At 38.0% G+C, this 12029-nt stretch overlaps 1 protein-coding gene across 1 annotated transcript in view; it reads left to right on the top strand.

Moving 5' to 3' along the window:
• Window positions 1-243: 243 nt before the first annotated feature.
• BET1 (Bet1 golgi vesicular membrane trafficking protein) overlaps window positions 244-12029 on the top strand; it is a 49050-nt gene continuing 37264 nt past the window's right edge. Inside the window, exon 1 of the mRNA XM_074367480.1 lies at window positions 244-381. The gene's annotated coding sequence lies outside the window, so the exon portion shown is untranslated. The remainder of the gene's footprint in view (window positions 382-12029) is intronic.

Consider the following 12029-nt stretch of genomic DNA (forward strand, 5'->3'; position numbering starts at 1 on the left):
CTCTTTAATTCCAGTTGATGACCAAAATTAGTGTGTTCTACCTAGTATCCTATCAATTAGAACTGCAATACAATGTACGTTGATATAAATTGTAATTAGCCTGGTGAACTAAAAATCATAAGTATTAAATTGCATATCTATGTTCTAAAAATTGTAACAGGAAATTAACACCCTGTGTTTCTGGTATATGGTTAATTTTGCAACCACAGCTCCAAAAAATGTTTGTTTTTTCCCCCTTTAGGCCAAAAAAAAAAAAAGTCAAGTCATCCTATCTGGAAAAATCAAGTGGCCAAGTCTACCAGTTCCTACATAATTCTAGAAATGACACCAAATCTGATCCTCAGATCAATCTTATAAGAAACTTTATACAGACACAATCAGGTAAGTCATGAAAGAAGTCTTGGTAATTTGGCACTGCGACATTTTAGAATTGTCATTTATCTCGTATTCTGTCACAAGGTAAGAGTGTTTCCTCTATTTTTCCACTGATGCCCTTATGAATTCATTTCTAAACATCTTTTAGAAGTTGGGAAAGTGTGTTTGTCAAGTTTATAATTTACTCATTTTCATGGTTATAAGTTTAAATCAGACTTGTCTTTTCCACATGATAATATTCTAATCCTAGCACATAGTTGAAAGGAGATTGCTAGATTTACCTATCCTCGGTATTCACGGAATATTAATGCATTGGATTTCTTCTCTGCGTTTCTCTTGAGTTCTCAGGAAAAGCAATGTGAACTTTAATCAGACCACATTGTATAGGAGGCGTGAAAAATTTTCAGCATTGAATGCTATTTGGTAGAGTTTATTCTTTTGCTTGGTATAATATCTAAAATTGCATTTGGAAGCATAAACTCAAAACAAAGATATCTCAATAGTCACCCCACAAAAGGCAACAGTGTATTTTCTACAATCTAAAGATGGGGAGTATCCCCCAAATGGAAGCTAAGCCAAAAGACAAACCTTGACCTTGCAGTCCAGGCATCTCTTCTTCCCTCTGCCGCCCGAATATCCCTAATTGTATTAATTGGGGTTTTGCAGAAAACACAGACTAGTATTTTATATGTGTATAAATATGTGTGTGTATATATAGAGAGAGAGATTTGGAGAGTGAAAGCCATGTAATTAGGGACTCTAAGAAGTCCCAGGACCTACAGTTGGCAATCTGGAGACCTAGGAGATCCAGTGAACCAGGAGTGCTGAAGGCAGGAGAAGCAGATGTCCCAGTTCGAAGACAGTCAAGCAAAGAGAATGAATTTTCCCTTACTCTGCTTTTTGTTCTATTCTGGCCTTCAACAGATTGGATGAGACCACCCCCCCCCCCGACCCCACTGGGGAGGGCAGTTTGCTTTACTCAGGGAATTTGGCAAATATCTGGGCACCCCATGGCCCAATCAAGTTGACATAAAATTAAGCATCATACTAATCAAATCATGGTAGGATGTAGGTTGTCACATACCTTACAAGCTACCTTGATATTTGGCCTCAGAAGAGTTCTAATGGGAGACAACTTACACATCAAACTGGAGCATCTGTAATTTCTACCATGTAGCATACTTACCTTCTCTCTGATTCCTTGGAAAATACTTCCTCCATTCTGTATGTTTCTGACAGGATATCAGTTATGCTTTAGTAGTGGTCCATCCCAGTACTGCGTCCCCCTGGACACAATGAGGAGAAAGATAAGCACATAATGCAGGCAGGGCCAAGGAGAGTCTTGCCTGGGGTTGATACGCAGCTGTAGAGAACAACACTGCTTTCTTTTTGCTGGTTGTCAAACCAGGATGGTATGTGGCTGTGGCTGCAAATGGCCATCTTCTCTGGGCACGTGGAGGAAGCTGTAGCAAAAAATAAAGAGCCCATCATGCAGAGAGAAGAGACCAACAGGAACATGACATGGGAGGGGAGAGAGACTGTGAGAGAGAATATTTGAGACTATGGATTTATACCTCCGCCAGCCTCTGAGAAGTCAGCCAGCGTCTGATTTCATAGCTCTGTGCTGCAGGCGGGAGGGCCGAGGCTACATGTTTAGTAAGCAAAGCTGTTACAATAGTTCTTTTGCTATCTAAAAAGGAAAAGAGGGGTTCCAAAAGGCATAGAATGGCATCTGGGTCCCAGGGGTGGGTCATTGCCTCTTGCCTCCGGCCCCTCTGCCCCACATCCCCTGCATCGTGGCATGGCCTTCCATCATAGCACGCGCTTCTCCTTGTCCTAGTGTGACACCACACTACACCAAGTCCCGCAAATGGCACCTTGGTCGGATTGTACTTGTCAGAAACTTAATACAACCAGAAAAGACATAGAAATAGCTGTATAATCTGAGGGGGTGGGAAAAGTCATTCTATTCTGTCCTAGTATTAAAAACTGAAAAATGTTATCAAGATGGAAATTAAAAATAAAGGAAAATGAGGAGCCTCATTCATGGAGTGACCAGCCTCCCATTACAGATTTTGCCTTCTCCCATCCTTTTCAGGTTTATTCCATGTCTCTGCCCAGAAGATCCCTGTGTAGCCAGACTAAGGAATTCAAAGCTTTCCCATCTTCTAGATAATCCTAGGCAATATAATATACTTACATTAAAAAAAAAAAAAGAGACATCATTAAAAGTCAGATTTGGGCCAAGCATTTTTTTTTCTGTGACTCGCATATTTTCTTGAATCCTCTGGATTCACCGAATAGCTAACCAGAACATAAGGCTCTCAGCTATGCCTCTCGAATGTACTAGCAAAATAAGCAATAATCATCCCACGCTCTATAAGTTCATTGCAGCCCAACCCCCTGGATGTAGAGGGATGTCACGGGGAACAACACCTTTAACCGAGCAGCTCTTCAGACGCAGCACAGAGCTCTGGCTTCCGCTCACCCCAGAGAGGTCCCTCAGCAAACCCCATAGAATCTACCAGACAAGGACTTTGAAGGAACGCTTCTTTAAGGATTACTATCAGTGATTTTAGGAGAGGTTTCTTCTGAAAACAGGAAGGTTTAGCTCCAAAAGAGTTCATCTTCCTTTCTGTAAACCTCAGGATTTTCGTGTGGAAATAACCCATACAGATTTAATGTCCTCAGCATTTATTCATGTCTGTGGATTTCCTTCCAACTCCCACACACATTTCCCACATCCTGCTTCTCTTGAGAAGTAGAATATTCTAGGTCTGCTCAGAGTGGAGCATAATGGAATAATGGTTCCAAGTTCCCATAAACTCTGCTTTCAAGTGGGTCCTCAGACTCGCCCCTCAGTGGTGCAGCGCGTTGCGGTCTCCTGTGGTCCAGCTACACTCACATTCTTCCTCCCTCCTCTCACATGGCCCGGTGCCTGGACCCTGTCCCCTGCCGTTGAAGGCTCCTCCTTCTCTTTTCTTGTATTTTCCAGTCATTCCTTATCCTGTTGGTCTTGATCGTTTGCCAGCTCGTCATGCTGGTGGAATTCTAATCCTCCCCAGATTTAAACTAATGAACATGCTCTCTCTCTTACCACAGAGGAGAAATTATTTTTGCCTTGCCATCAAATACCTTAAATAGCTACTTCAGAAATCCAAAGGGATAAAGGTAAAAACGTAAGCCAAAAAAACTTCCCTGAAACCACCCCTCAAAAAACCCCGAAAAATCCAGAAATGCTTACAAACAGCAAGGCAAGGGTCAAAAGGTTGACCCTCTCCTATTCAAACTTACCTGTCTCCCTATTTTCCCCATACATTTGAATGTAATTTGTTTTCCCTCCAAATGTAGTAGAGCTTTTCACACTCGATGGGATTTACTTCTAAAATAATAGCATCAATGTTATCAAACATTGCTAAGTCCTGCTTTATAGATTTTATATGTATAATTGCATTTAATACATGTATATGATTCGTAAGTACTTAAGTAGACCCCAGACAAATACTCATTTATTCAACAAAATATGCATTGAAAAGTCCAGATTCCAGAGGAGGAGGCAGTGACAAAAGGCAGACAATTTGGGATATTCTTTGAAAAGTGGCATATATGGTGCAAGAAGGGATATGTGTAAAATACTTAGAAAGCTGTTACAGTGTAGGTGAGATGGCATGGACTACAGTGGGACTGGTCTTGGTGGTGAAGGAAGAGAGAAGGATTGAGATTTAGGATGTAAAAACCTTAGTCTGTGTTGATAAATTGGATTTGGGGTTTGGGCAGGATATAATTTCCAAAGTATGAGGTGTAGGAACTCCTGAGTTTCTGGGTTTGTTAATTGGATGGATGAAATTATACTGTTCGTGAAATTAGGAAACAGTGGAAGAGAACATTCAGACAAAGTAGATTAGAAGTTTGGTTTTAGATGGGTTGAGTTTGAGATATGTCTGAATTATCCCAAAGGAGATATCAGATAGGCAGTTGGGTAGACATGTCTGAAAGTCCAATGAGTGGACTGTTCTGGAAATACAAACATGGAAGTTGTCAGTGTGTGGCTGTTATCACCATGAAAATAGATGAGGTCCTCTGGCGTGAAGTCACAGAATGATCAGAGTCCCTAGAAAAGTGCTTCCAAAAGGAGAAACTATCAAAAGAGACTAAGAAGCTAGGACCATAAAGCTAGAAGGCACCCAGAGAGATTGTAATAAGACAGATAATAAAACAGTTGCTATCAACTTAAAAGCAATGAAAATATGGCTAATGATACCAAGAAGTCACGTAAGAGCTTTTTGTACTTACAGTCATGGACTTAAAAGCTGTTTTGTGTATGTGTGCCATAAGTTTCAGAAAACTAGAAGGGACAGGTAAAGAGTGGAGGGGCTGAAGTATTCATGTGCCTGACAACTTCCAAGTGCTTTGCAGGCATAATCGTATTTCATCCTCACAGGAACTCTTACAGATGAGGAAAGTAAAGTTCAGAGAAGTAAGCCCCAGTGAGCTGCCCAAGCTCATGCAGTTCTGTGAGGCAGCAGAGCTAGAACTCAACACCTAGGCTTAAAGATATTTGATTGAATTTTGTTGTTGATAATTTTTCCTTTTGAAAAAGAATCAAGGATAAACTGTCTCTTTGTAAAAGTGAAAGCAGAATAAATTTAAAAGTCACCTTTGAAATATTCAAAACAAAGAAAGAAAACATCATAGTCTTTATTTGAAGGTGTTCCTTCTCATTTTATCAATACATGAACATATTTTAAACGAGTCATTATAAAGGCACCTGCACCCTGCCCCGTTCACCCACCCTGTTTCTGCTCTGCAGAGCCATCACTGTGAACACTTTCAGCTGTGTGGTTGCTCTTAGTGATGTTGTATTTATTTTCATATTTCTAACCGATATGAGAGGTGGATATAGTCCCTTTACATACATATGCCCACTCCCCCTTCTCTTCCCAGCCAATATAATTACATCATGATTTCAGTTATAGAAAATCATGTTACACATTAGCAGAACCTTGTAAGTATTGTTCATTAGAGACAGATGCATCATGTTTATATATTCTCTTGAGTTCATAATTGCCTAATTTTAGCTTGTATGCTTTTTAATAAACCTGTTCTTAATCTCCCACCCTAATTACCTCCTTAGTGTCACCAAAAGCCAGACACTAGTTGTTTCAAAATGCCCAAGGTTGCCAGCTAAGCACCCCCGCCATCTCCTGGCATCTTCATGCCTAGTTATGTTTTCATTCTCCCTCTGTTTTCTCTCTTCCCGTTTTCCCTGGAGCTGTGCTCTTCTCTTAGACTCTCACCCCGTCCTCTTTCAAATGGAATCTTATCAGAGGGTGGGAAGCAATCTGATACCTGTCCCAGATCACTGCCACGCTGAGCATCAGATCCCTCAACTGTGAAATGTAAGGCCTTGCTCCCTACAGAAGGCAGGTGAATCAAGGACAGAGAGATCCTATTTGCACCCTGAAGTCAGCCTAAGAGGCCACCACGTGTCACTGAGGTGTTGCCTCGTCCATCTCACAAGCTCTGGCATGTTGATTTAAGACGATAACTTAACTTTCCACCAGGACCCTCCACAAGACTGTTGCCACAGTCATTCTTAGTTACAGAAACATTCAAGTGAAGGCTGACTTCAAAACAATCTTTAAACTCTATACATTAATTAATTAATCTTTCATTAAACTGAATCATTCCTTAAAATGTAATTTGTGTTCAGTACGTTGTTTTTCCTAGTTGTTAAAGCACATTATTAAATATTTTATAAGCAATTGCTGTCACTCTGTCAGAAATACAACATCAGGGAATTTTACATTCATTCTTAGGATAGTAATTATGCAGTAAATTTTAGAGCAAAGCAAACTGGTTTACAGTCACTTTATTTTTGCAAGGCTTATGGCTATTTTAGAAAAATCAAGCAATTTTAACTTTGTACAGTAGAAAACTAGATACTCTTAGATATTTCTGTTGGATTGTTCAACCTAATTGCCAATCACTTTACTATAAATCTAAGCTGGACTTTATGAGGAGCCATGTTATCTTGCTCTGAAGACAGTGATGGCCTCTGGTTAAGGATGGCCATAAACCACAAAGCAGTAAGTGATGAAGCCTCTATAAGGTGTGGGATGTCTGCTGGTCCAGCTTCACAGACAGAAGTCCCCTGGCCTACCCACGGGCTAGGCCACTTACTCCCAGAGTGAGGTCCCAGCACGGGCAGCATCAGCGTCTCTTACGAATTCATTAGGAAAGTTCTTAGGCCCCACTTGCTGTGAGCAAACTACACCATGACTTGAGTAAGAAGTGAAGAAGAATGCGATAAAAGAGGAGGATGGGGTTAAGGAGGTGGGGTCTCCAGAAGAAATAAGTTTGCAAACAAATTAACTAAGATTATCATTTTGGCAAAACAGACGAATGAAAACAAAAACAAGCCACCGGAAAGATGCTGGAGTCACACTAGAGCAAACGTACCCCAAAACTTTTACCCACATAATGTGCAGACATATCCAGCCCTCAACTTCAAAGTGAATATTTCACTTTGTAATAATGATTTATGTATTGCTGGAGATGCTTAAAGTTATACTCAGGTTTCCAAGATTTCTGCCAGAAATATCCATAGAAGAAAGGTCACTGTTCTTGAAAGCTACATGATAGATGAAGAGCTTTTAGTAGGAGAAAGAAAAGTTTGCATGTCATCTTTCTTACCCAGGCAAACTAGTTTTTATCTATTTAATACAAGAATAATTTTTAAAGGATAATTTATCATTATAAGCAAATGTTACATGGAAATGGAAATGCAGAAATATGTTCTTTCTGGCATCTAAAATGTCCTGAGAGACACCCAGGAAGATCATTAGTACATAAGATAATTAATCTATTTTGCCCTTTGGAAGATGCCAGGAGGGACTCCTGTTCTGAGTCTCATGCAATTCTTGGTGCTGGAGCAGAGGCTCCCTTAAGCAGCCTGAAACTCCTGAAATCACCTACAAAGTTATCCACATAGGTCAATTTTCCAGGTCCATTTTTTTTAATGAAAAAGAGATAGTGGCTTTAATCAAAGAATTCTCTGATTATGAAAAGCATACAATTTTTAGGGCAGTAAAACTCTTCTCTATAAGAGTGTAGTGGTAGATGCATATCATTATACATTTGTCCAAACCCATAGAACGTACACCAAGAGTGAACCCTAATGTACATTACAGACTTTGGCGGATAATGATGAGTCGACGTACTTTCAAAGAGGCATAAGCATGAAAGCACGAACACCATCATGACTGTTCACATTCCGGTAAATACCCCTCCAGATTCTTCTGTCTCTCTATCTTTACACACACTCACATGCTCACGCACACACACACACACGTTAAATATATATATTTACATATGAATAAATAATTTTTCATAGAATACTCCAAATACGTTATAAACATAGTTTTATGATGCTAGCACAATTTATATATGGTTAATCTCATGGATGTTACTTTTATTTTGATATTTTTAATATTGATGAAATGAACAGTGTGGTGGCTACGTCCTTTTACACTTGTTTTCTCCTTGGGAAAAGTGTCAGGGTGTTATTTCTGCCTCAAAGCATAAAATCACTTAACATCTTATTTCAACATCAACAGCATGTTTCTCTCATCAGTCAGCTCTGGACACTTTAATTAAAAATTTTTCTTTTGCTAATCTCATAGGCTATATATTATGCCCTGTTGTTAAGTCATGATTTTAATATCAGTAGTTAGTTTAAACATCATTGTTAACTTAATACCTTCTTTTGAGAGTTGCCTGTATTCTAATAATTATTGAAATATTTCCCTTTATCAACTGAATCTTAAAGCTCATTTCTGATTGTAATAATTTGTACCTGTGGACAATGTCTATTTTCAGTTTATAATTTTTTAACCGTGTGTATTAGCCAGTGTAGACTAAATGTTTATAATGACTAGACCTCTAAATTTATGGTGGCTCATTCAGTGAAGTGGTTTTGAGACCCAGGTGCTTTGATCTTGTGGCTTTACTGTCAGCTCCTGCTTTGTGATCATCTACCTGCGGCTGGAGGTAGAAGAAGAGCATGGAGGCGGCGCACTGGCCTTGCTAAGCCTTGGCTCGGGTGTTAGCATGCACTGCTTTCACTCATACTTCATTGGCCACACCTAGTGGCAAATGGGATGGGGAAATTTAGTCCCTGACTGGGCTGGTACTTCCCATCTACAACTGTTTACTATAGAAAAGATGAAGAAAATTTAAGAAACAGATATAATTTCTGATATAACTTGTTTGAACTTTTTTGGCACGCAGAGGTTTTTAAGTTTTATGAAGTCAAATCAGTCATTCCTTTTCTTGGCAAATTATTTTCTAATGCACCGCATAGAAGCATGGTGACTGAGCAGAGAGTGGTCGCCTGGAACTTGCAGTAGTCTTCTCATTGGGCTGGGAGCTAGAAATTGGCGTTGAGAGCCTCAGGGCTTGAAGGACTGAGATCCCAGAAAAAAGGAGATCTGCAGAAAAGGAAGTCCACGCTTCTGTAGATAACCTGCCCTCAGTGCAGACACCTTGCTGACACCTAACTCGTGCAAATGTGGTGAGAGGCTCTGAGAAACCATGCAGAAAGCAGCTTCAAAAGGGCTAAAACTTTAAGCAAAGAACACGGTGTTTAGATGGTGCCAGGAAGACAGAATTTTGAGTTCACCAGGGGGGAATGGCCCAGGTGCAGGAGGAATGAGAGCCCCAAGGGGCTATGCTCTAGGAGTCAGGGCAGATCAGTAATAGAATCTCTTAACCGGATACAGCTGCCTTCTGGAATAAAATTAAATCTCTTAAAAAATAATATCTGGTAATTCCACTAAAAAGCTCTCCGTATCTGTTTATGACTGGAGTGATAAACTGGTTACAGGCAACTGGAGTGATTCAGTATTTTCCCTTCTCCTCCCTTCATCTTTTGGTTTTACTTGAAACACTGAAAAGTATTCTGGCTGGCTGCCTTAGAGATGTAAGTTTGTCTTGATTAGTTTATTCGCTTTTTTTTTTTTTTTAAGAGGATATGATTTGCTTTTCCTGCCATGAGGTAAGCAGCCTCTGTGGATTACTAGGAAAAAGTTTTTCTTTCCCTCCTTTTATCTCTTGTGGGCCATAGAAATCCTGCAATTCTGGCATAGGTGAATAGATGGTTCACATTAAACTTGGCTTTGGTTACAAATTGGAATTTGTTCAAAGAAGAATTTATTACTGCCCTTTAAAAACAGATTGTAAAACAAGTAATTGCTTTAGGTATTTGATATGGAAATATAGTTCTAACCCTTTATTTTAATATTACTATATAATTGGGGGCAAAAATACATTCTGCTTCTCAACTGTACGTGCTCCATACTTGTTCTCTGTCGTTAACGCTAAACGTGCTAATTACCTTATTTTTAAATCACTTTTTTTAACTTAAAAAACTAATTTTTCTTACCCTCTACAAATATCTTCCATTTAAAAATTTTACAAAAAAATCTAAAAAGGGAAAAGCCTTCAAAGCTAAAACTTTTTATACTTCTACCAAATAAGAAGGGAATAAGCCTGCCTGTACAAAATGTTTTAGCAAAAAATTAATTTCTAATTATATCTTGGTAAACAGATTTCATTTCTTGAGCAAAATGGGTTTTTAAGAAGTGTAATGTGAGATTCTGGCAATGGAGGGTGTAGCAACAGGAGCAGAAGCCTTTTGTGCCATTATATTGCCATCCCATCGTACTAAAGCTGTGCACAGTGTGTTACAATTACCTTGTGGGAGTGTGTGCACAAAAGCACGGGTCCACTTTACAGCTGAAGTTCATTAGTGGCATCAAAACAAATTCTCCTGTCTGAAACAGAATCCTTCCCACCCCGCTCTCTGCCACACCCAGAAATTAGAATATCTAAGCATGTCAAATATAGCTTAAAATAGCTGGGCATTTATACAAAAATAAAAAGTATGTTCTGTAAAAGTGGACTAAGTCCTGTGGGGCATTTGGGGAGAAAATAACTACTTTTGCTCTATACTTTCACCTTAAGGATATTCGTGAAAGAGTTTTTTAATTTTGCATTTATTTGAAACGTTTCATAATTAGTTTCTAAAAGAACTGTTAGATTCACCAAAAAGTGGAGAAAATAAATACATTTTTAAGCTTTGGATTTTTGTTATGTTTAGATTTTAAAACTTTAATCAAAGTTTGCTAATATCAGTCCATTCTTTTTGTAAAAGAACCAGTTCAGAAACTTGTGGTGGGTCAGTTCCAGAATGGTTTTATTTTACCTGTACAGATTTCAATTTTATTTGTATTTTACTTTTCAAATGTATAATAGATATGCTCTGTCTTTATACTAACTTACTCCATTTTAATTTTTCCTGAGATTCTCCTCTGTTTGCCTGAATCTTTGATGCTTCAGGCCCATGCATATTTCCAAGCAGAGCTCATTTTGTGCTTTAAAAGCATTGAACAAACCAGAAAATTGCATCAGATCGTATACTGAGATGGAGAGTGCTGAATTTGTGTGGGTTTTTTAGTAAAAACATTTAAAATTTTATGAAGTGACATTACATATACTCTGTAATTCAATTAAGAGTTAATGAAGATGCTAAGAAACAAGAGTAATGACTAAAAAGAGAAAAAAGACAATATAAACAGACCCACAGGTGATTCAGATAATGAACCCATACACTAGTAAACCATAATGAATATTTTTAAGAAAATAGGTTAAAAAATCATCAGACCCCAATAGCTTCACCAATGAATTCTTCCAAATACGTAAGGAATTAGGCTAGCATAACCTTTACTCCAAAACCTTACAAGTCATTAGCAAGAAAGGAAAATTTCAAGACAAACTTCCCTCACAAATAAAGGGAAAATTTCAAGACAAACTTCCCTCACAAATATACATCTTTAACAAATGTTGTCAAATCAAAGTAAACAGTGTATAAAAGAGGAATACTAGATCATGATCAAGTTGAGTTTATTCTGGGAAACAGAGTTGGTCTAACATTTGAAAATTAATTCACCACATTAAAAGATTTTAAAAGCTGATCATCTTAATAGATTTGGAAAAAGAATATGATAAAATCCTATAACCATTAGTGATTTTAAAAAATCCTCTTGGCAAAATAGGAATATAAACTTATTGAATCTGACAGTGTTTATAGAAAGTATCTAAAAACACATTTATACTTAATGTTATAATGCTGAAAGTTATCACCCTGATTTTGGAAATAAGTTCAACACTGTGCTGCAGATCTTAGCCAGTACAATAAAGAAAAAAATAATAGAACAAGAAAAAGGATTAGGGATTATAAATGAAGAAATTGTCTACTTTTTATAGATAATTTGCTTGAATCAGTGGATCATCTGTAAGAATTTACTTTTATTTCATTTGTAAATACCAGCAACAGTTAAAAAATGAAATTCTCAAGGAAGATACCATTTATAATAATATCAAAAATATCAATACACAGGGATATATCTAGCAAAAATTTTGCCAGATCTCTACACAGAAAACTATAGAACATTGTTGTGAAAAATTGAGGAAACCCAGCATCATTAGAGGAATACACTGAGTTTAAGAATTAGAAAACTCTGTGTTGTAAAGGCATCATTGTTCCCCTAATGCAATGCAACCCCAGTCAAAATACGTATAGGATTTTTTTT

This window comes from Camelus bactrianus, chromosome 7 (assembly GCF_048773025.1).
Source record: "Camelus bactrianus isolate YW-2024 breed Bactrian camel chromosome 7, ASM4877302v1, whole genome shotgun sequence".
Lineage (NCBI taxonomy): Eukaryota > Metazoa > Chordata > Mammalia > Artiodactyla > Camelidae > Camelus > Camelus bactrianus.